Raw genomic sequence first — 26741 nt, forward strand, 5'->3', positions numbered from 1 at the left:
GCCCTCCTTGAATACTCTATTTTAACCTGGAGATCCCTAGCTTTTTCTGTGATGTCCCAAGTGTTGTTGTGAATGAAACTCCCTTTCAGATATTCCTTCAGGACCTTTAGCGTTTACAAATAATCCTGTAATTCAGAATAAACAGCCATTTGAGAGGGAGAACAAAGAACATGAAAAGATAAGAGAAGGGGAGAAGGAAGTTGGTCTTCTGTCTTGGTCTAAAAAAAAAGGAAGATACATGGTCCTTGGGAAAACTCAGTGAGACCTTGGTATAGATTGAATGGGAATGCGGAAGAGATAGCCTTGACCTGAGTCTTCCACATCAAGAGCTGCAAGCCTCTCAGAAGCATCAAGACTTCTCAGTTCTTATGGCTTCTGGAAGTCAGAGATTTTATATCATTCATTTCTTTATTCCAAAAGCCAAGTGTTTAAAAGATAACAGATGTTTTCTTGAGAGCTCATGGCATTCATTCATTCTGTCAATTATAAAAAAGTCCTAAGTAAGAAGGGGAAGACAAGTATTGTGTCCTCTGGTCAGTGTAAACTTCTCTCTGCTTTGGATGCCAACAGTGCAGTTTGTTTCTTATACTAATGTCTGAGAGAAAGAAGTGCTTCTAGTTGAGATTTCAACATCTCAGCCTTTCCACTACTATTTACACTGACTAACCCTTTAGATTTCTCAGTCAATTGGTGAGATAAGCTTGCAGTTTTCCTTTCTTTTATTTCTTTAATTTTTTAAATATTTTTTTAGCAAAACTCTCAAATCTCATCCTGGGTGATGATGTAGATTAGACACATTAGATGAAATGAAGAATTAAAAAACTCTCCTGATGATGAAAGTGGTAAGGAAATCACATTGATGTATCATAAATGCAGTGCCAAGAGCAATATTCAGACTAGTCTGTGGAGATGCTGCCTTCATCAGAGACCACAAACCTTTAGTGGAGTATGATTCAGTACTAAACTGGGAAGGAAAAATTATGGTTGATATTGTTCTAGTAGATCTCACAACATTAAAAAGTGTTTCTTCCAGATAAATGAATGATTATTGTAAAGCAACTCCCGGAATGAACTTTTGAGACCCACAATTAGCCTGTGAAATAATGTGTTAAAGAAGAAATCTGTGTCTCTCCAGGGACAAACTGTTGCTTTCAAACAAACAGTAAAGTGTCCATTCTAGGAATGATACATAGATATATACACATTATAACAGGATGGATAACGAGTTTCTTCAGGTCCATGAATGAGGTATTCAGCAGTTGACCTGACTCAGCAATAAAGGTAATTTTTGCCAACACTTGAGACCTGAGCTCCTTCACTAGGAGCCCCATGATTGAAGGAAAGACCAAACTTCAGACTTTTCTCAGATTTTATTTAGTTCAGGTTTCATGGTCTTGGTCCTCAGAAGGAAAGACATCTTGTTTTCCAATTCTTGTTTATACTATAATCCTTCTCTCTGATGCACTCATGCAAATAAATTACTGTGCATTTCATTGATAGGTTATTATTGCTATTTTAATTCTCTTGTCAAGAACTATAGAAAATAAGAATGACTGTATCAAAGCATCATACGAAAATCAGACTAAGGCAATGTGGCCATTGGAAATTTGTAACTTAGCTGAAACTCTTACTAGAGACCAACTGTTGTAGAAGGTCTTCTATAGATACCTGGTGTAGTAGTTGTTGTTCCACAACAGATACTAAAGGATGAATATCTCTCTACAGAGGAATCAGACTAGTCACAATGATCACAGACTATGGACCACATAATTTAACAATGGCTGACTATTTGTAAAGTCCTAGAATGTTTCATTAGTTTATTAGTCCAATAGGCTAGATGTCTCATCTGGTCATTGGTATATGGATAAATCTTCAGTATGTAGGTTCTAATGTCTGTGAGGGTTTGGTAGCAATGTGACTGCAAGCAGGAAAGGTAAAAGCTTCTTTCTTCCATGTTTTCTATGGGGATTCAAATAGAATGCATGGTTAAGAATACATTGGGATTGCCATTTTCAAACAGACCAGTATCTTCAACTAAACATTCTTTTCTGGGAAGATGCACTTTGTCAGCTTGGCTTATGTGTATGTGAACTGCAAGATCTTGTGTGGGAAGGCAGTCCTGTTCATCAATCCCAATTGCCCCTCTTACAGAAATATCCAAGACTTCCTCAATCAACTCCTTTGCAATCATGGTCTTCTGAGATTTGAAGACATTACCTCTACTAACAACACCAATGGGATGCAAGATTACTTACAAAAGCTCACTGGAGTGAGAATAGTTCCTTGGGTCTTTATATGTAGAGAAAGAATGCATAGGCAGACACAGTGATCTAATCTACCTGCAACAGAATGGGGAGCTGATGATGTGCCTGAAGCAGATGGGAGCTCTCCACTTATAAAAGGGGTGGCAGTAAAAGCCCATGCTCACAGGAGACATTCAGCCATCCTGAAGCCAGGCAGAGAGTTGATGTGTGTCACAGAAGATGTCAGCATTTTCTTATGCTTGACATTTTCAACAAATTGGCTTTTATTCTATTACTCAGTGCAAAAATCGGTTGCTGTTTGCCTCAAAAATTGTGGTAGGGAAATTTAAGGGGCAACAGAGGTTTGATTATTCAGTCTTCATGTGCTGACATGTCTTTACCTCTAAGTCTATGTTCCACAATCCAATGCATTTAAATCTACAGAGAATCAGTTACTGTTTCTCTACCATGCTGATCTGCTGAAGTCATTTTTCAGAAGTCCACTTCCTAGTAATTGTTAAAGGAATGAATATTGTGAAGTTGTTTATGATCTACACACAGGCCTTTCACACCCAAAGCATGTACCATCCCACTTCTGCATTTGCAGCTCTCAGCCATCCTACAACCCACAGAAGTCCACAATTGTATGAGGATGCTGTTTGAAAAACATATGAATAGATTTATTATAGTTGTTCTTCACTGTACCCATATTAGCACAGACGGCAGAGCATATGATGCATTCAGCTCTGTTTGTAGTGTTTAATTGCCCATAAAGTCCCAAACAGTTGTGAGTTGATTCTGTCAGAGTACCCGCAAAGCCAAATATGAAATTTAAAATTTCAGAACTCTCCTTCCAAGGCTGTTTGTTAAAGAAGTTGTTTGCAAAACACTGTCCTAATAAATTTATTCCATTCTCACTTTGATATTTTGCTTTGATATCTTGAAGTGACGTTTATTATTGATATGCAGGTCCCCTCTATGGTCTCCAGTGAGAAGGATTCATTCCTCAAATGAATGTATCTGCAGATGCCTGAAAAAATATATATATAACAATTAGATCTTGATAAAGTTCTAGGTTAAAGATGCAACATCCTACTCCAAAGATCCATATAAGAAGTACATTTGACCTTGGCCTTATGCAGAAATTTGACACATATTCCCTCTGTCCTTGGAGTTTATTTAATCTCAGATGAATAGTTGACAGCCAAGAATAGCCTTTAGAATCATTTTACCTTCTTCACTAATAGTTTTGAGCAAATGGAACACTAAAAGATCACAAAAAAAGAAATGGTTATAATCAAAAGATACATGTGGTTCAGCTCTAACTCTCATGGTCTAGGTGACTTTGGACACACTCATTATGGTCATGGATTGCTCTCATAAGACTCTGCAGAAGGTTGTTCCTACTGCCTCACTTTAAGCTCCAGGAAGACCAAGGCACCAGAGCTGATCAAGTTCCCTTAGAATGCACATGAAAGCCAAATACGCTGAGGAACTTTTGATGTGCTTTAGCTCTATTTTCAGTTTTTTTTTAAGCCTCTACCAAACAGCAGGCTACCATTTTTACTCCCTACTCAACACCTCTAAATCTGTCCTAGCTCAGTTGCTCAGTTGACATTAGTCATTGCTCACCACCCCAAGTATGCTCTCATCTTACTGTGTTTCTAACATCCTGCCTGCTACACCAATTGCCACTCCATACTAGATCTCACATGACTGGTAGCTCTTACTCCATCTGAAGTACTAAATACTTTCTCCACACTTGTGTCTACTAACCTGCCTGCAGGAATACTAGATATCCACACAACTGGTTGGCCAAGAGCATCTTTATTGAACTATACAGAAACAATTTGGAAACAGGACCTTCAGTGTTCGCAGGATGATTCCTGATCTAAGAATCAAAACGAGACCATACAATACTCAATACATGTCTCCGGTTTTGGAAGGGAGATAGAGCAGTTAGAATTTCAGAGTTGAAATTCAAATAATTATAATATATATGTAGCATTAGTTATGCCAGGAAAAAAGGATCCAAGAAAGTGTAAATGGGTAACATTAAAGGCAAAAGAAAAACAAAAACAAAAACAAAAAAAACATACTACAGCCAAGAATGTGGACCTGTCAGAAAGGCTGGGCTTTTTCCGGCCATCTGAATTTGTACTTGAAATTCTTCCGACCAATTATTGATCTCTGCATGTAGAAAAGAATAAAAAGAAAAAGAAAACAAAATAAAATAAAAAATCAACAAAATGTAACAAAACGCAAAAGCAAAAGCAAATCGACCCCATTTCTAAAAAAAGAGGATCGAGTGAAGATTGTTTGAGGTTCTCATTTTCAACTACAACTACAAGCCACCAATATCTTTCAATGCAAAAATTATTCCTTATTTTATTTGAAACTTCTCTTTGGGTCAAAGAAAAAAGGTTTATACGATGCAAAAACAGAAAACAGAAACAAATCATACTGTACAGCTCACCACTGATATTACTATGGTGACTGTGGGCAATGCGGAGAATACGTGTTTGACAATGGGTCTTGTGGTTTTCTATATGCTGGCAATATCTATGACTCTGATATGAGTTAGAGTCATCACCAAATCATCACTAAATGAACTGCTTCTTTTCTTTGGAGAACAAGATGTGGCAAACACTTGACTGACTATGATTTGTAATTTGGACTAGCATCTGTAGTAAAGCCATGGCATCTGATGGAAAATCCTCCACCAAAACACTGGATCATCAATGTTGTTGCCAGCCAAAAACCATGTCCTGAGTCTACCCTGCAATCTCCAGAAGAGGTTTCAAAATGTCAAACTTCACAATATTTTATTTGTGGCTTTGTCTTGTTGTCACTTTTTATTTTAAATAAAGTGTGATTTCTGGCATAATCCTTCTAAATTCTTCCTCATATAGAACTTCACTTTTGATCTCAAATTCCATTCATGAAGGGGTACTCTTTTGTTGGCTAAGTTTTCTATTTTCCTTTTATGGCTTGCTGTGATTGCTTATTGTGGCTGTCTAAATGATGCATTATTGAGCAACTGACTCCATCAGAATGGCTTGTAGGCATCAGTATTTTGCATTTTCTTGATGGCTAGATGATGTATGGGGACATTGCCCACTGTGGATGGTAACAACATTAGTAATCTGAGGAGGTTACAGAGAAAAGGTAGCTGAGCAGATTAGTAAGCAGAGTTCCTCTTAATTTTCATGCTGCTTCCGTGTGTCCTTTTCTTGTATTCCATTATGAACTGTAACTTGTGAGGTGAAAAAAACCTTCAATTTCCCACCTTGGCATTTTTATGATTACATTAACATAGTAGTACTAACAGTAACATTTGGCATTTTCTGGAGATCTGATCTGATAGTCTAGACTCCTGTTGCTATGTAACCTCACCTTTTTTTTTTTTTAAAGATTTATTTATTTATTATATTAAGTACACTGTAGCTGTCTTCAGACACACCAGAAGAGGGCATCGGATCTCTTTACAGATGGTTGTGAGCCACCATGTGGTTGCTGGGAATTGAACTCATGACCTCTGGAAGAGCAGTCGGGTGATCTTAACCGCTGAGCCATCTCTCCAGCCCTTTTTTTTTTTTTTAAAGATTTATTTATTTAGTAACCTCACCTTTTAAATCAATAAATAAATCCTGGACGCTCCAATCTTTTGAAATACTCACTCTGCCAACAACATCACATTGTGTATGTAACCCTTACATTTTTTTAATCTCATGATATTTTTCCTCCCTCTTTGTTTCTCTTTAAAATTATCTCCCTAATCATGCTAGCACTTAGCACTTTAAAGTTGTCCTCTGTCCCATAGTAGAATAATTATAGTCAAATTCTTGAGTTTCATATAAGTGGGTGATTTATTGTAGTAAAATTTTCTAATCAATATTTATTGCATTAGCTTTATTAATTAATTAACAATTGACATTACTATATTATCTGCTTATACTTAAAAATATAAAAGCTTTGATTGATTCAAGTCTTTAAGGTCCTTCAGAACATCAGCTGGAACATTTCCATATATATACTGGATGGATCATCATTACTTCATATGTCTTCTAACTAATAGTATGCTTTATAACTTTGCTAATCCAGGGTATTTTGTTATATATTTTAAGAGTGTTTCAAGTGTAATATTTCCCTGATTTTTCTCCCATTGCCTGAAATTGGAAAACAGGAAAGATAATGTGTTCTGAGTAATCACTTTGAATTCTACTATTTATGAATGTATTTTCAACTTTAAGAAACTTAATCTTTTAGAGAACAATTGTCTCTATTCAGGATAACTTCTATCTAATTCATAGTGGTCTTTGCATTTTAAATATTTTTATCCACAATATTTAATTTTATATTTTCAGATTATTGTGAGGGGAATTTTACCCATATTTTCTCACAGTATGGTTTGTATTGGCAAAAAGTAAAGCTAAGGAATTTTGTGTGTTCATATGATGTTCTGCTTTTATGACACTATTTTTCAGTCTTAAGAGACTGATACATTTTTAGAGTTTTTAAAATGGTATCACAACATCTGCAAATGAGAACATTTTGATTTCTTCGTTTTTCATTTGTATTCCCTGGATCTTCTTCAGTTGTAATATTGTTCTAACTAAAATTACAAATACTATAATACATAGGTATGAAACCAGTGTATATTCTTGTCTTCTCCTGCTTGTAGTGGAACTGCATTTGATTTTTCTCTCTTTAGCAAGATGATTTTGGTAGGCTTCTTGTACCTTGCCTTTATTATGTTGAACTATATCCTCCATACCTACAGCTTCCCCAGGACTAATCAAACTTGTATGTCTGGGATTTGAAGAAAGCTTATCTGGTTGAAGATTATTTTTAATGTTGACTTGAATCTGTTCACAAGTATTTTATTGATAATATGTGTGTATAGGTGTAAATTAGCGTGTAATACTCTCTCTTCCTCTCTTTGTGTCAGTCGTCTGTAACTTTTTCTCCCTCTCTCATTACTTTCCCTTTTGCCTCATTGTACCCCTGTCTCACTCTCTCTCCTTATATTCTTTGTCATTGTTAGATAAAACCAGATTCAAAAATATAATTTTAATGTATTCTATCCTTTTCTCTACTTTATGAAATAGTCTTAGACACTTTAAATGCTATTTAAATGTATATTCATTTCTTTTCAACTGAATACATGTGGTCCTATGATATTTGAGGTGGGAGAAATTAAATACCGATTCTATGTAATTGTTTAGTATAGAGCTGTTTAAATTATAAAAAATGAGCTGATTTAATATTGATAAATCGAATACATCTAGTATTTATTGTCACTTTCAACCCCGACCAGCAGGAAAGGAGTGACACCCCACATTCTTCTCAAAGCAGTATATTCAGGAACCCTTTTGTCTGCAAGCAGGAACAATGCCTCCATCCAGCCCCCGAGCCCACTCCCTTATATCCTCCCTCAACCACCTCAATGGTCCAGTCTGCGTAACCTCCATTCATAGGTCCACGTCACATGGCCTGATCTATCCTCATCGTGCGCCTGGGCAGCTCTCACGATTGGGCGTGGCTTAATTACAGGTGCTAGTCTTGAGACTGGGCAGCAGTCCTGGGCTCTATCTTGGGATTGCCGCTATACCCGCTCCCCACAGTAAATCACGAATGCTTTAAAATATATTCTAGATTTTGGACTGTAAATCTAAATAATCTGTGTTTTCTCCATGTTTCCTATATTGTCTTTCATTTTATTAATTCAAACCTTTCATTACCTAACATGGCCAGAGGTTATGACAATCTTGTTAATACTTTCCAGGAGTGACCTCTTCCTTTCATTCATTATATAGTTGTCTACATTTTATTGATTTCAGCCATAATGAGTTGGATATGCATGTTATACCCCAAGACTAAAAAGCCATCCTGAAACAAGGTGCTAAGAGACTGTAGGTGCCCAAATTGTGGGTGGGATCAGACATAAAGAGCGTCGTCTGGATACAAGAATTGCTACTCTCATGTGACATAGCAGCTGTGGTTTCCTGCACAGCTTCAAGCCAGTCACAGTCCAAAATGCAGTATAAATGCCTGAAAGCTGTTACTCCTAACTGACACACTATGGACAGTTAGTGTCTTTTGTTGGAGGATTGAAAAATTTTTTGTAAGGGATTATCATGGGATTATTAAACAGTATTTTACTGTAGAAGTTACAGAAAAGTACGATTCAAAGAAATAGAGTGATGTTGACAAAATAAATGGGTAAATTGTCCTCAAAATACTTTGGTGGAAATTCTCAGAAAATTAAACAATTAAAGTATATTCTACAATATTATGTACATAGAGTATGTTTTATGATATAGGGATGTTTCATAAAGTGACCTTAATGAATTTTCTTAGCTATAACAGATCTGCCAATTCTGTGAGTTTAATGGGAGCACATTATATGATTTGACCTTAGCAAATTTAAATTAAAGTGGCTATTTTCAAAAATACTAAGCATTGTTTACATGTACACGTTGAGCAATGAGCTTCTATAAACCAAAATAAAAAACTAAAGAACTATATATCAAGGAAAAATAATTAAATTGGGCTACATATCTAAACAAAAAATTCACAATTGAAGAACTCAAATCAATAAGAATCTAATGGCAAATATGTATCATCCTTATACGTTATGGAAATGCAAAACAAAATTATTCTGAGATTTTTTTCATCCCTTTCAGAAAACCTAGGTTAATAACACATGGGCCAACTGATCTTTACTGTATTATCGAGAGAGAGGAGCATTCCTATTCTCCTGGTGGGAAGGAAAAATTCTATAACAACTTTTGAAATCAATATGATGTTTCTTCAGCAATATGGAAATGAATATGCCTAATGATATAACTCGAGGGTATAAATCCAAATGTTGATTCATCCTAGTATGTAGACCCTTCATAATGTGAAAATATTCAAGTTCTTCCTTAACAAATGAAGACATAAAAAAATGGATGCTTTTACAGATCAGAAAAAGGAAAGCATGGAATTTTCAGGACAGGTATGGATCTTGTGAAAGTCATCATAAATGAGGTAATCCAGATCAAAAAGGAAAAATGGGATACAAATTCGCTATAATCTGAATGTTAATTCTCCAAACTGTGTATCTGTATGACCAGTTTAGTGTAAGTGTCAAGGGACATGGTCCAGACTGTCTCCATTTTGGGAAGTACAAATGTACTTATGGATTGCTGAGGGACACAGTCAGGAACAGGAATGTCAAATGTGAAGAAACAGAGGGTGACAATGGAGGGAATATAGAGAAGTACAGCAAAGACTGAGAGACATTTGAGGCATGGAATGGAAACCTAATGGGATAGAAATACAAAATATGTTTGTTTTTTTTTTAATTTAACATCGAGGTAACTAAAGATTTATAGCTATAAGGACAAAAGATAAAACTTTAATTTTGTTTATCTTTGTGAAATTTCAATACTAAGTAATTTATGAAAATTATGGATTTCAACTTTCAGTAAACCTGAAACAGTACAGATAATGAATATATAATCCTTAAGGAGAACAGATGTGAACATCTCTATTGTAAACATAAATATCTTATACTATAAACAGTATGTGTGTAATATAATCTCTTCGTTTTTTTTATATTTTGAATGTCATTGCTCAAACTGGTCTTTTTCTTGATTCCCCATTCTGATCCTTTGTGTTTCTAATATGGTGCTCCCCCATCTCCTTGCCACTTCACTTTAGCCCTCCAACATCCCCCTTCTCTGGGATATGATGTCTCCACAGGACCAATTGTCTCCCTTCCCAGATACGGCAAATGAGGCAGTTGTCTTCTCCATATGCTCTATGACCTATGTAGCAGAACCCTTTGACTGACCCAAGTATATTCTATTTGGTAATAAATTTCCTGAGCCTCGAAAGTGTAAACTTAATGATCCTGTTGTTATTCATTTTAGGCTCAATCCCCTTCAGATCTTTCAGGCATTCCCCTAACTCTTCATTTCTGGCTATCAGGTTCTTTCAAAAGGTTAGCTGTATCTACATCTGTCATGGTCAGGTGATGGTGGAGCCCCTCAGAGGACAGACATATTAGGGTATTATCTGCAAGCACATCTTGAAATCAGTAATAAGGCCAGGATTTAGAGTCTGTGGATTAAATGGTTCTTATGGTGTGGAGGTCTCCTAAGGCTCTTCTCTTCAGTCTTTGCTCTGTTTTTGTATTTGCATTTTTGTAGGCCTTGGATATTTATAGGATAAAGATATTGAACTGTGTGTGCAGCACCATTCCTTCACAGGTGGGCATGTCTAGCTATAGGAGGCAGTCTCTAGTGGTTCTACCTCTTTGCTGCTTGGTATTTCAACTACCATTATCCCATTAGGTTTATGGGAACCTCTTGCATCTCTGGCACCTGGGACTTTCCTGGGGATACCCAAGTTCACCACCCACCACTGATATACTTATTGTCATTTATTCCACTTTTCTTCTGGAATCCTCTCGTTTCTCTTTTCATTGTTGCAACTAACCTCACTTTGTTCATCATTCTCTACCTATAAATAAGTCCCGCCATCCCTCTGACTTTCATGATTATTTTGTTCTCCCTTCTAAGTTGGTTGCAAGCATCCACAATTTGACCTTCTAACATGTTACCCTTCATATGATAAATGCTCTGTATAGTGGGCATTCTGAGATATGGGGTTAAAATCGATTTGTCACTAAGTTCATCCCATGTTATTTTCTTTTTGATCTCTGTTACTTCACTAATTTCCAGCTACATCCCTTTGCCTACAAAGTTCTTGGTGTCCTCATTTTTAATACCTGAGTAGTGTTCCTTTATTTAAATAAAGCACATTTGTTTTCTCTATTTATTCCTCAGTGGAGTTGAAGTAAATCACGCTTGTTTCCAGCATTCGACTATTTTAAGTAAGGCTGCTGTGAACCTGTTCAACCACATGTCTTGTTGTATGTGGATCAAGTTTGTGTGTATGTGGTGAAGTGAGTGGTAAACTGGGTTTTCTATAGGTTTCAAATAGGTAAAGCTATTTGCAATTTTCTCTGAACCTCCACATTTCTATCCAAGTGGAGTAGTGTTCCACTTTGTCTACATCGTAGCCTACTCTGCTACTTCATAAGTTTTTTTATCTTAGTCATTCTGATTGGTGTAATATAGAATCTCTGGCTCATTTTGATTTGCCTTTTTATGAGAACTATGGATGCTGAACATTTCTTGATGTCTTTCTCAGCTATTGAGATACCTCAGTTGAGAATTCTTGGTTTGGCTCTCTACCCAATTATAAAAGTTTGGATATTTGGTTGTCTGGGACAGTAAGGAAGGGGATATCAATATGGGGGGGAAAACCACAATAAAAGGTGAGGGGAAGAGGTTAGGCGTGTGGACAGGAAAGATAAAAACAATTGAAATGCAAATAAATACCCAATTTAATAAAAATGGAAAAAGTAATCTTCCTCTTCTACAATCTTACTGTTAAGTAAATATAGCTTTTGAGATTTTTAAAAAAAAATATTTCCTATGGAAATTAAAATTGTATATGCACAGGGAAGGCTAGTGCTCAGCACTATGTGAGCTGGTTATCTGGAGCCTGAGAATTAAACTTGTGTTTTGGATCTACCTATTAGAATATTTTGAGGAATGTTTTTTTTTAATTATTTCTACAAAATAACTGAGCCTGACACTTCTTTGTTGAATATGTCCAATTGTTTTTACAAAGATACAGAAAAGTTACTTAATCTTTTCAAAAAAAATGTCACATATATTTCAGCATTGACTCAATATAAATTAGGGTTGATATTATAAGATATTATTAACATTGATTTCATATAAAAGCAAAATCTGTACCTGGTTGTTTATTGCCTCTTTTTATTTGTTTCATTGTATGAAATATCAAAATCTACATTTGCATCCCATTATCATTTATTTAAAATATTAATTTCATTGATTGTAATATGGCCCAGATGCAGTGGAAAATGGGAGGAAAAATGAGGACTGCTGAGAAGCGTTCAGTCTCCTCCTTGTGAAGCTTGGCATATATCAAAATCAGAAGGGTAGAGTGACTAAAAGTCATATGTAAAAATGAAATAATAACAAATGGTGTATATGTTGTGAAAAAGATAAGCAAGCTTCATATTTAAGATTTTTTCATATTTAAATGGGCAAGTTAGTTTAGATTGCTTTTATTGGAGGTCTTTCAGAGGAGATTATTAGATCTTAGTAACAAATGACTACAAATATGATACACTCCTCTGCTTATTATTTTAAATTAATGATACCTGGAGTAGGCAAATGCTGTATGAAGTTTCATCCACTATACCCCTGTTTAGAGATTGGATATGTTAGAGATGAAAAGGGATATCTTTGCTTCCTTACTGAATTTTATTTAATTAAATTAATGTTTTCAAAAAGAAATATTAAAGAATATAACCATAATTGAATAGATTTTTGTCACAGATAATTGTTGTGTTCTCAGTATAGAGCAATTTCATTAAAGGGTCGTGCAATATTGTTAGTTTATCTGAGTCATTCATCACATTAAATCATCCAATAACCTTCAGAATGTTCAAGTTAAAAATATCCATATGGTAACCTGTACCAAAATTCAACTTTATTTTCTTTTCTTCTCTATTACACTTTGGTGCCATTTTTTCTAGTATTTACCATGGATTTTTAAATAAACCTGCTTATGTAATCCACTCAGAGTCACTTGAAATATTCTTCAACAACTTTCACTCAATATGAAAGTTCAGGTCTTTTACACTTTTTTTTTTACAATTGCATGAAGCACTTCCCTGCATGAGGTCTTCTACAAACTCTGCTTTCTTTTTCACAAGTGTTCCTCCTATGCTTCCTGTCACATAGACAGCTTTCAATTTTAGGTCTGAGTAGAACTAGTACTTTGTAACAACTTTGTTTTTCTTCTCTAAAGTTTCATTGGAACAAACTGTTGGCACACAATTTATTAGGGCAAAAATAGATAATTTTGGGTTTGGGATTTAGCTCATTGGTAGAGTGCGTGCCTAGCAAGCGCAAGGCCCTGGGTTTGGTCCACAGTTCCGAAAAAAAAAAAAGATCATTTTAATATCTCATATAACAAGAACTTATAAGTATCAACCAGTTTGTGGTAATCTTCCATGAATGGTTCACCAAGATACTTCCCTTTTAATATTCCCAGTCTTTTGATTTGTTTCCAGATATCACGGATCCCATAATGGTTGGATTAAAAAGGATTCACTGTCATGATAGGAAACTTAGTCTTAGAAATTCCCTGTTAGTTGCTACCTCTGAATAAGGATGTTTTAATCAGATCATGCAACTTGACTCCACAGAGATGTCATCCTTCTCTAGTTAGCATTTGCACACTTTTGTCCAAAATACCATGTCTTAGCCAGAGTTTCTATTGCTGTTATAAAATACCATGACCAAAAGGAAAAAAAAAGTTGGGAAAGAAAGTGTTTATTTTAGTTTACCTTTTCTTTTTTAAAATTTATTTAATAGAATTTTACAATCCAGATCTCATCCCTCTCCCAGCCCATATTCTGACTGTTCTACATCCCATACCTACTACCCACAAGCCCATCTGAATGAAGATGTCTCCCACTCCACCCCTAGTCTACCAGCCCTCTACACTCCCTGGGAACTCAAGTCTCTTGACTGTTATGTGCATCTTCTCTTGTTGTGTCCAGAAACAGAACTCCTTTCTTAGAGGCCTCATATTAGCTGGTGCATGATGCCTCATTGATGGCACAGTGTCTGAAAAAAAACACTGTGGTCCAGGTTAGTTAACACTGCTGGTCTTCCTACAGGGTTGCTCCCCTCCTCAGCTTCCTCGAGCTTTTCCCTAGTTTGACCACAGGGCTTAGCAGCTTATGTTCATTGACTGAGTGTAATTGTCTGCATCTGACTTTTCAGCTGCTTGTTAGGTATTTCAGAAGGTAGTCATGTCAGTTCCATTTTGTGAACATGGCAAAGCATGAGTAATAGTGTCAGGCCTTGTGGGACTCTACTTAATTTGGTTCCCAGATATGGCTGGTCACTGGGATTCCTTTTACTCAGGCTCTTCTCTGGTTTTGTCCCTGAAGCTCTTTCAGACAGGAACAAATATGTGTCAGAGAATTGATTTGTGGATGGCCACCTTATCCCTCACTTGATGATCTCATTTCCTCATGGAGGTAGACTCTTCAAGTTCCCTCTACCCACTCCCGGACATTTCACTGAGTCCTGATAGTCTCTTATCTCTCAGGTCTCTGGAATATTCTAGAGCCACCACCTACCTCCAACACCTGAGCTTCTGAGGTTGCCTGTTTCCATTCATTCTGCTGACACTCAGGGTTTCAGTCCTACTCTCCACCAATAACTGACCATGTTCCCCTCTTTCCATTACTGTCTCCTTTCTCACCCAGGTCCCTCAATCTTCCCTCCTGAGGTTCATTTCTTCTCCCTCTCAAGTGGGATTGAGATTCCTCACTTTTGCTGTTCAGCTTGTAAAACTTTTATTTTTCCTCTTATAAAAATTAGATATTTTTGTTCACATTTCAAATATTATTCACTTTCCCAGTTTTCCAGTCATAAGAAACCTATTCCTTTCCCCACCAGTTCTTCTATAAAGGTGTTCCCCCTCATAACCATCTCTTTTCCATCACCCCCTGACATTCCCCTCCACTGGGGTTCCAGCTTTGGTAGGCCTCAGAGCTTCTCCTCCCATTGATGCATAACCAGGCCATTCCCTGCTACATTTGCAGTTGGCCCAATAGTTGTGTCTATGTACATTCTTTGATTATTGGTTTTGCAACCGAAAACTATAGGTCATTGGCATTGTTGTTCTTATGTGCTTGAAGCCCATTCAGTCCTGGTAATCCTTTCTCCAAATTTACTAACAAGAGGTTCGTTTGCATTCCACTGGTTTGCAAATAACCTTCACTTCTGTAATTGGCATGCTCTACCTGGGTCTCTCAAAAAAGATCTAGATACGTTTCCTGGTAGCATGCACATCTTAGCGTCATCAGTGTTATGTAGTTTTGTGGCAGATTGTTCTTTCTATCTATCTACCTATCTATCTACATATATATATATATATATATATATATATATATCACCATCTTTCTATCTTAATCTATCAATCTCTCTCTCTCTCTCTCTCTCTCTCTCTCTCTCTCTCTCTCTCTCTCTATGTATGTATGTATTTTGGTGGTTCCTACAGCTATGTGGTTAGGTTGAATGGTTGAATTTTAGGATGGATTCTGTGAAACTAGGTAAAAAAAAGTGGAATCAGGAACTGTCAATTCCAGCCAGACTCCCTCCTGTTATTATGAAACTACTGAAGTTGAGGATTCTCTGGCCATCAAGCCATTCCTCTTCCTGCCCATCCTCCTGATTCTTGTGTTTGGCATGAAGAAAGAATCCTGGTAAAAACTCCAAAACCCTTAAGTCTGGTGCTGAGAACACAGGAAGGTAGATATTATAAAACTGATATCTAATGGGACTAGATATCTGCATTATATAGTCCATGATGTCCTTTGTTTACTGATGTCTCATAATATCTGGATAAAATAAGGATTTGGAAATTATCATTTGAATTATGTACACAATATTTATACTGTTATATTCCCTCTATAGCTGGGCAGGCTTTATTGCTAATTCATTGCAAAAAATGGAATTGCAAAACAGAATTTTTGAGTACATATTCAGGAATATATACATATAATGTCTCCTATAAAGAAAAGTACGATACAAAAATGAAGTACAATATTCAATCAATTAAAGGTCTGTAGGGAAAATATTGGCCTTTGGGAAACAGAGAAAAACTGCACTTCTTAGCTTCATCACTCTTATCTAGTTTTGTTGGCTGATATATATATATATATATATATATATATATATATATATATATATATATATATATATGTGTGTGTGTGTGTGTGTGTGTGTGTGTGTGTGTGTGTGTGTGTGTGTGTGTGTGTGTGTTTGTGTGTAAACACACACATATGTATGTGCATATATATACTTTTGGTGCCTCCTAGAGCTATTTGGTTTGGTTAGGTGGAATGTTAACATGGATTCAGCGCATCTAGGTCAAAAATGTAAAATTTACAAATAACAATGTCAAATAGACTCCCTCCTGTACTTATGAAGGTATTGAAGTTGAGGATTCACTGTTCAAGCCTTTCATCTCTCTGCCCATCCTCCTGCTTCTTATATTTGTCTTAAGAAAGAATCATGGTCACACATCTAAAGTCTTCAAGTCTGGCCATGGGAACACAGAAAGGTAGATAGTGTAGTACAGATATCAAATGTGACTAGAGAACAGAAATGTATGGTCCATGTGGTCCTTTGCTTTATTGAGGTCTGGTAATCTTTGGATAAAATAAGGATTATGGAGTTTATCATTTGAAATAGGTACACAGTATTTACACTTTTATACTCATTCTATTGGTGGGCCCCCTTTGATGCCAAAATCATAGCAGGAAGTGGAATTGGAAATCAGAATTTCTGAGTACACATTCATGAATATTTACAAAGCCTTCTATCGAGGAATATACAATAAGAAAGTGGAATACCATATTCGTTTACAAAAAGGACAGGTCGGAAAATTCTGGCCTTTACAAACAGAGAAAACCTAGAAAATTGAAATGTATGTCATGGGAATGAACATGGGAATAAAAAATATTATACAGAAGAATCTCCTCCACTTCAAGTTCCTAGATCATTTCTACCCATGCCAGGAACCTGATGAACTTACTCCATTCAGAGCATGTAACCACAAGTGAAGTAAAGAGAAGTCTCTAGCTTTAAAGAGAAGGAGTACATAAAGGTTTCCCCTGTGTCACAGGAGACATACCTGGAAAAAGCACTCTAGAAACTGGTCAATGTAAGGAAAGCTGTTTGCAGGTAGGCCATTGCAGTTCTCACAGACATCATCATTAGGCCATCCATGAAAAATCTCTTGTATCCTGGAGGGCCCTAGCTTCTCTTGTGATGTCACAAGTGTTGTCCTATCTGCAAGTAACTCTCAGATATTCCTTCAGTACCTACAGGGTTTACTAATTGGCCTCTAGTTCACAGTAAACAGCCATTTGGGAGTGAGAATGAAGGGGATGTAAAACTCAGCCATGTCTTGGTATAAAAAAAAAAGAAAAAAAATATGTGAACACTAAGAAATCTCACTGAGTCCTTGGTAGGAGTTGAGTAGGTACTTAGAAGAAATAAAATTAATCTGAGCCTTCCACACATGGAATCAGGAGCTCAGAGACTGTCAGAAGCATGTGGACTCCACTGCTTCTAGAGGTTCTTGTAAGTCAGAGAGTTTATATCATTAATATCTTAATTCCAAAAGCCAGGTGTTGGGAAGGGCACTGTTCTTTTCCTTAGAACTCATGACCTTTAATGTTTTTGCTCAGAAGAAAAAGGTCCTAAGTAAGAAGTGAAAGATAAGTATTGTGTACTCATCTCAGGGTAAACTCCTTGATTATTTGGATACCTATAGTGCAGTTTGTGTCTGATACTGGTATTTAGGAGAGAGACGTGTTTCTAGTTCATCATATCAGTCTTTCCGATAGTATTGCTGAATCCCATTGCCTGATTGTGATCCTTTAGATTTCTCAGTCAACAGGTTTGATTATATGACACTTTTCTTATCTATAACTTATTTGTTTTATTTTTTAGCAATTTTTATTTGGTTTTTGCATATTTACATTACAAATATTTTTGCCTTTCCCAGTTTCCTGTCCATAAGATCCCTAACCGGTTCCCCTGCTCTTCTTGTATAATCCCCCCTATCGCTTCTCGGCCTTTTGGCTAAGATCAAGTGTTGTATAATCCCCCTTACTGCCCTTTGACATTCCCTTGAATTGGTAATAAAACCTAGTACAGACCAAAGACATCTTGTTCCATTGGTGCCCAACAAGGCCATTCTCTGCTACAAATGCAGTTGGAGCCATAGGCGATCCATGTACAATCTTTCAATATTCGTTTAGTACCAGAAAACTGGTTTTTTGGCATTGTTTTTCTTATCAGATTAAAAGCCCCTTCAGCTCTTGTTATCCTTCCCCAAAATCTACCAACAAGAGATCTGTTTTCAGTTCACTGCTTTGCCACAATCATTCACTCCCGTATTTGACATGCTCTGGCTGTGTCTCTCAGAAAATACCTATATATGTTTCTTCTAATCATGCACTTCTAAGATTCGTCAATCTTATCTAGTTTTGGTGGCTAATATATCTATCTATATGTATATGTATATGTATATGTATATGATGTATATGTATATGTATATGCATATGCATATGTATATGTATATGTATATCTATATATCTATATCTATCTCTATCTAAATATATATATAATATATATATATCTAAATATAAATATATATAATATATATATATATATATATATATATATATATATATATCCTATAGCTATGAGCTTAGATGGAATTTTAACATGGGTTCTGGGAAACAAGGTCAAGAAAGTAGAATCCACAAATGACAGTGCCAAATAGACTCTCTCCAGTTCTTATGAACCTAATGAAGCTGAGGTTTCACTGGACCTCAAGCTATTCCTCATCCTCCACATCCTCCTGAATCTTATGTTTGGCCTGAAAAATGAATCATGGTAAAACATCCAAAACCCTCAAGTCTCTTTACTGGAACACAATAAGGTAGAAGATCCAAACTGATATCAAATGGGACTAGAGAACCAGTGAATTCCATAGTCCATGTTGTCCTTTGCATTGCTGATGTCTGGTAATTTTGGGATGAAGTAAGGATTTGGGTGTTTATCATTTTAAGTAGGTACACCATATTTACATTGTTATAATCATTCTATATCTGGGCACATTTGTTGCCAAAATCATTGTAGAAAATGGAATTGGAAAACAGAATTTTTGAGTACACATTCAGCAATATTTGTAAAGTCCCATATTGAGGAATGCACAATAAGAAAGTTAAATACAATGTTCATTCGAATGAAGATCTGTAGGGTAAATACTGACCTTTGGGAAACAGAGAAAACCTACAAAATTGAACTGTATTTTACGAAATGTACCTGGGAATAAAATTAATATCCAGAAGAATGTCTTCCACTCCATGTTACAAGAACTTTTCTACCCATTCTATGCCCTTGACTAACTTTTTTCCATTCAGAGCATGTAACCACTAATAAAGCAAAGAGAAGTCTCTAGATTTAGAGAGATGGAGTGCATAAAGTATTCCACTGTGTAACAGGAGACACTGCTGGAAAGGGCAACCTCAAATCTGGTCCATGTAAGGAAAGCTGTTTAGCAGGGAGGCCATGACAGTTCTCAGTAACGTCATCATGAGATCCTGCCTGAAAGATCTCTTGTAACCTGGAGAGCTTTACTTCTTCTTTGATGTCACAAGTGTTGTCATGACTGCATTTCCTCTCAGGTGTTCTTTTAGTACCTGTAGTGTTTAGTAATTGGAATCTAATTCAGAGAAAACAGCTATTTGGGAGTGAGAACAAAGTGGATGATGAGATCAGAAGTGGGGATAAGGAAGAGGCCCTTCTGTCCTTGTCTAAAAAAAGGAAGAAATATGTGTGCTTTTGAAAGTTCAGTGACTCCTTGGTAGGGGCTGAGTGGTATTGCTGAACAGACAGCATTGATCTGAGCCTTCCACATATGGGAATCAGGAGCTGGGGTCCTCTCAGAAGCTTCTGGACTTCTCTGTTCTTATGGTTTCTGGAAGTCAGAGAGTTTATACCATTCATTTCATTATTCCAAAAGCCAGGTAATGGGAAGGGCACAGTTGTTTTCCTGAGAGCACATGGCCTTTATTCTTTTTGACAAGAAGAAAAAGGCCCTAAGGAAGAAAGGAAGGACAAGTATTATATCCGTAGCTCAGAGTAAACTCCTCCTTGCTTTAGATATCTATTGTGCAGTTTGTGTCTGACAGTGATATCTGCAAGAGAGAAGTGCTTCTAGTTGAGACATCACCATCTCACTGTTTCCACTATTATATCTCTGACTACCATTTTCTGACAGTGACAAATTACATTACTGAGTAAACAGCTGTTTTTAGATGGCAGTTTTTTTTATTTACTATATATATATATATATATATATATATATATATATATATAATATATATATATATATTACAAATTTTATTTGTTTTATTAAACAAACTAATTTCTATATTCATATTAAAATATTATTTCCTTTAAGAGTTCCTCCCATAAGATCCCGAACTGATCCCTCTCCATTTCTTCTCTCCCTTCACATTTTTGTTAACGTGGAGTCAAACCAAGGGAGGACCAAGGGCTTCTACTTCCATTAATGACCAACAAGGCCATCCTCTGCTATATATGCAGTTGGATGCATAGGTCTGTCAAAGTACAGTCTTTGAATATTGGTTTAGTACCAGAAAGCTCTGGTTCATTGACTGTTGTTCTTATGGGGTTGAAAGCACCTTCTGCTCTTGTAATCCTTTCTCAGAATCTACAAAAAAGAGGTCCTTTACGGTTCACTGGATTGCCACTAACATACACTTCTTTATTTGACATGATCTATGTGTGTCTCTCAGGACATACCTATATCTGATTCCTGGCAGAATGCACTTCTTAGCTTCATCACACTTATCTAGTTTTGGAGGCTGATGTGTGTGTGTGTGTGTGTGTGTGTGTGTGTGTGTGTGTGTGTGTGTGTGTATGTATGTATATATATATATATATATATTGGTAGCTCCTACAACTATTTGCTTAGGCGGTTAGGTTGAATGTTAACATGGATTCTGCACAAATAGGTCAAGAATGTAGAATTTAGAAATGACAATGTCAAATAGATTCCCCCCTGTACTTATGAAGGTATTGAAGTTGAGGATTCACCATTCCTCAAGTCTTTCTTCTCCCTGCCCATCCTCCTGTTTCTTATATTTGGCCTTAAGAAAGAATCACAGAAACACATCTAAATCTTTAAATCAGGTCATGAGAATACAGGAAGGTAGATAGTGTCGAACAGATATCAAATATGAGTAGAGAACTGAAATGTATAGTCATGTGGTCCTTTGCTTTATTGATGTCTGGTAATATTTGGATAAAATAAGGATTTGGGAGTTTATCATTTGAAGTAGGTACACAGTATTTACACTGTTATACTTACTCTATAGCTGGGGCCCATTTGTTGCCAAAAACATGACAGAAAATGGAATTCGAAACATAATTTTTGAGTACATATTCAGGAATATTTATAAAGTCACCTATCAAAGAATGTACAATAAAACAGAGAAATACAATATTCCTTCATCTAAAGGTCTGAAGGGAAAATACTGGCCTTTACAAGAGAGAGAAAACCTAGAAAATTGAACGGTATGTCACAGGTTTGGACCTGGGAATAAAAATAATATCCAGAAGAATCTTCTCTGCTCCACGTTCCTAGATCATTTCTACCCATGCCAGGACCCTGAATAACTTTCTCCATTCAGAGCATGTAAACACTATTGAAGCAAAGAGAAGTCTCTAGCTTTCGAGAGATGGAGTACATAAAGGTTTTTCCTGTGTCACAGGAGACATACCTGGAAAAGGCACTCTCACATCTGGTCAGTGTAAAGAAAGCTGTTTGTAGGCAGGCCATGGCGGTTCTCAGTGATATCATCATTAGGCCTTCCATGAAAAATCTCTTGTATCCTGGAGAGCCCTATCTTTTCCTGTGTTGTCACAAGTGTTGTCGTGTCTGCAAATGCCTCTTGTATATTCATTCAGTACATATAGGGTTTACTAATTGGCCTCTAGTTCAGAGGAAACATCAATTTGGGATTGAGAACAAAGAGAATGTAAAGCTCAGAGATGTTGAGAACGAAGATGGCCTTCTGTCTTGGTATAAAAAAAAAGGAAGAAATATGGCGACCCTGGGGAATGTCATTGAGTCCTTGGTAGTTGTTGAGTAGGTAAGAAGAAGAGATAGAATTGATCTGAACCTTCCACACCTGGAATCAGGAGCTCAGAGCCTGTCAGAAGCATCTGGACTTCCCTGCTTCTAGTGGATCCTGTAAGTCAGAGAGTTTATATCATTAATATCTTTATCCCAAAGGGCAGGTGTTTGGAAGGGCACAGTTCTTTCCTTAGAGCTCATGGCTTTTATTTTTTTTTTTTTGCCCAGAAGAAATAGGTCCTAAGGAAGAAGTTAATGACAACTATTGTGTCCACAGCTCAGAATAAACTCCTTGATTATTTGGATACCTATTGTGCAGTTTGTGTCTGATACTGGTGTTTAGGAGAGAGACATGTTTCTAGTTCATCATATCAGTCTTTCCACTAGTAGTACTCTGACTCCCTTTGTCTGATAGTGACCCTTAATATTTCTCAGTCAATGTGTGTGAATAGATGGCAGTCTTATCTTTACCTTATTTATTTTTTTTTGCTTTTTAGCAATTTTTTTGCTTTATTAATTTGATATTTCCATATTTACATTTCAAATATTTATGCCTTTCCCAGTTTCCTGCCTATAAGATCCCTAACCAGTCCCCCTACCTTTCTTGTATAATCCCCCTTACTGCGCTTTGACATTCCCTTGATTTGGTAATGGAACCTAGTTTAGACCAAGGGAATCTCCTTCCATTGGTGGCCAATAAGGCCATTCTCTGCTACATATGCAGTTGTAGCCATAGGTCTGTCCATGAACAATCTTTGAATATTCGTATAGTACCAGGGAACTCTGGTTCGTTGGCATTGTTTTTCTTATTGGATTGAAAGCTCCTTCAGCTCTTGACATTCTTTCTCAAAATCTACCAACAAGAGATCTGTTTTCAGTTCACTGGTTTGCCACTACCATTCACTTCTGTATTTGACATGCTCTAGCTGTGTCTCTCAGGAAAGACTTATATCCCTTTCTTCTAATCATGCAATTCTATGCTTCATCATTGTTATCTAGTTTTGGTGGGTGAAGCAGTTTGCATAAGGCACTTTGGTGGAGATGGGGGACATCTTTGGCTGTCTTTGTGAGTGGACATAGCTTTCTCCCATGGTTTGCAGCTGGCGAAGGTATTAAAGTCACATGTGGAGAGGGGGCAGGACTTAACCTATTTGTGGAATATGAGAAATCATTGAGATTACCTTTAAAAATAGAAATTTTGCAGCCCTCTTTGTCTGATGGGGCCTGTTGTACCTCGCCTTGACAAGAGATGTCTTCTCCAAAACATTTGGAGGAGAATTGGAAAGACTGGAGACCTGTAGGATAGGGAATGAACATTTGAAACTCCTTTGGAAACTCTGTTGGACAGAGAGCTGATCACCCAGAATTCTGGGCAGTACTTAGACTTCAGGGATGGAGAGACTGCCACTTCTGCCCACCTGTGCCCACATCCCTAGCCCAAGAGGTAACTGCATAGTACCGCTGGACACATGAAAATAGGAGCAGTCAAGGTGTAGGAGTCCTGCAGTACAAATGGCATATGGATCGGAACTGGTCCAAACAATATCCTACACACAAATCTTCTGTGGGATGGGGAACACTTAGATCATCAGAAGGGCAGAAACTCCTGAGAACTCTGCTCACATTCCTGACAAAAAAAAAAAAAAAAAAAAAAAAAAAAAACAAAAAAAAAAAAAAAACACCTAGCTCCATCTGGGCCTCCTGTTCATAGTGACCTAGTAGACATTTCTGGTTGCAACTCTCATTGAGAGCTGAATGGCAGCCTGAGAAGCAACTTCAGGCCTGAGACCAGAGGTGAATACAACTATTCTGCACTAAGTGACCTGACTAGTGGATTCAGGACATGCAAAACCAGAACTCCTCTGGGACCAGGCACTTCCAGTTTCTAGCTGGCTCCCGAACCTTGCTGATCCTGGCCCAGAGCTCCCTGCTCCTAGACGATGTGGGAGAGAGAGCTGATCACCCAGGAGTCTGAGCAATACTGTGCATACAAGGCACCGAGACCGCAACTTCTGCCCACCATTACCCACATCTCTGGCCGAAGACAAAGCAGCATAGTGCCTCTGGACCCAGGGATATTGGAGGAGTAAAACTGCAGGGGCACCATTTTCCAGAGTGTGCCTGGATCTGAACAGAACTGGTCAAACAGTTCCCTGCACACAAATCCTGAAGGTGGAAGAACTAGAACTTCAGAGGAGCGGGCATTCCTGGGAAACCAGAGGAGACTACTCTCTGCCCAGATTCCTGACTCAATAGGAAAACACCTTGTGCCTTCTGTGATCCCTCTCCCCCAAAGAAGGATATAAGAGAAATATGTGAAGTTCCTTCTGGTTCCAGCCCACAAGGACAGCTGAAAGCGAGTGGACAGGAAAAACTGCATGCATGAGGTAAGAATACTCTGTTCCCATAACTGGGTAAAAAAAATAGGAAAACATGTCTACAGCAGTCCTGACACATGAGCCTACAGGATGGTCAAGTCACTCTCAGAAAGAGTAAGACATGCTAACTCCAGAGACAACCTGATGGCTAGAGGCAATAACAGGAATTCAAACAACAGAAATCAAGACTACTTGGCCTCATCAGAGTCCAAATCTCCCAACAATGCAAACACTGGATATCCAAACACACCAGAAAAGCAAGATCTAAATTTAAGTTCACATTTTATCATGATCATCGAGGATGTTAAGGAGGTCATAAATAACTCCCTTGGGAAAGTACAGGACAACAGAAAATTCAGAAATAAACAAGTAGAATCCCAGAAAGAGGGAACACAAAAGTACCTTAAAGAACTAATGAAAAAAAAAAACAGGAGAAGAAAATGAACAAAAAATCCAGGAGTTAAAAATGGAAAAAGAAACTATAGGGAAAGCACAAAGGAAGACAACCCTGGAGATGGAAAACCTAGAGAAGAGACCAGGAGTCATAGATGTGAGCGTCACCAACAGGATAAAAGAGATGGAAGAAATAATCTAAGGAGCAGAAGATTCCTTAGAAAACATTGACACAAATGTTAAAGATAATGGAAAAAAGAAAAGAAAAAAAAAAAACTCCTAGTCCAAAACATACAGGAAATCAAGTACACAACAAGAAGATCAAACCTAAGGATAACAGGTATAGAAGAGGGTGAAGACTGCTAACATCAAGGGACAGTAATATCTTCAACAAAATTATAGAATAAAAATTCCCTAATCCGAAGAAAGAGATGCCCATAAACATACACAAAGCCTACAGAACTACAAATAGACTGGACCAGAAAAGGAAACCCTCCCATCACATAATAGTCAAAATACCAAATACACAAAACAAATAAAAATATTAAAATAAGTAATTATATGTAAAATAACATATAAAGGCAAACCTATCAGAATTACGCCAGAATTTTCACTAGAGACTATGAAAGCCGGAAAATCCTGGACAGAAATCATACAGACCCTAAGAGAACAGAAACACCATCCTAGGCTACTTTAAACAGCAAAATTCTCAATTAACATGATGGAGAAACCAAGATATTCCATGACAAACCTAAATTTACACAATATCTTTCTATATATCTAGTAATTCCAAGGACACTAACTGGCAAATCCCAAAAAAAGGAAGCAAGTAAAATCATAAAGCAAGAATTAATCTTTTCACAACAAAATAAAGAGAAGGGAAGCACACAAACATTTACTATCCTCCAATTATGAAAATAAGAGAAAGTGATCATCGCTATTCCTTAATATCTCTCAACATCAATGGACTCAATTCCCCACTAAAAGTACACAGATTGACACACTGGATATGTAATGCAGACACAGCATTTTGCACTACAGGAAACACACATCAGAGACAAAGAGAGACACTACCTCAGAGTAAAAGGATGGAAAAATAATTTCCAAGCAAAATTTCGCAAGAAACAAGCTGGAGTGGCCATTCTAATATCATATAAAATCGACTTTCAATGAAATGTCATCAAAAACCATAAGGAAGGACACTTCATATTCATCAAAGCAAAAATCCACAAAGATGAGCTCGAAAACTAAAATATCTACGTGCCAAATACAAGGGCAACTACATACATAAAAGAAACCTTACTAAAGCTCAAAGAACATATGGCACCGGAAATAATAATAGCAGGGGATTTCAACTCCCTATTCTCATCACGAGACAGATCATGGAAACAGAAATTAAACAGAGACATAGTCAGACTAACCGAAGTTATAAACCAATGGTCTTAACAGATACTTTAGAAAATTCTATCATAAAACAAAAGGATATAACTTCTTCTCACCACTTCATGGCATTTTCTCCGAATTTTATCATATAATCAGTCAAAAAGCAGGCCTCAAATGATACAGAACGATAGAAATAATCCAATGCATTCTATGAGACCACCATGGGCTAAGGCTGTTCTTCAATAACAATGAGGAAAGAACACCAACATATACATGAAAGTTGAACAATGCTCTACTCAATGATAACTTTGTCAAGGAAGAAATGAAGAAAGAAATTAAAGACTTCTTAGAATTTAATGAAAATGAAAGTACAATATACCCAAAATTTTGGAACACAATGAAAGCTGTGCTAAAAGGAAAACTCATACCTCTGAATGCCTGCAGAAAGAAACTGGAGAGAGCATACAACAGCACCTTGACA

The 26741-nt window shown here is 36.9% G+C and overlaps 1 long non-coding RNA gene across 1 annotated transcript; it reads right to left on the minus strand.

Moving 5' to 3' along the window:
* Positions 1-3133: 3133 nt before the first annotated feature.
* Positions 3134-17153, minus strand: LOC134484631 (uncharacterized). The gene is made up of 2 exons (XR_010062153.1): positions 17058-17153; positions 3134-3273 (listed from the first exon to the last, which is right to left on the minus strand). It is a non-coding gene; the product is annotated as an uncharacterized LOC134484631 (long non-coding RNA).
* Positions 17154-26741: the final 9588 nt, after the last annotated feature.

This window comes from Rattus norvegicus (genome assembly GCF_036323735.1).
Source record: "Rattus norvegicus strain BN/NHsdMcwi chromosome Y unlocalized genomic scaffold, GRCr8 chrY_unlocalized_2, whole genome shotgun sequence".
Taxonomy (NCBI): domain Eukaryota; kingdom Metazoa; phylum Chordata; class Mammalia; order Rodentia; family Muridae; genus Rattus; species Rattus norvegicus.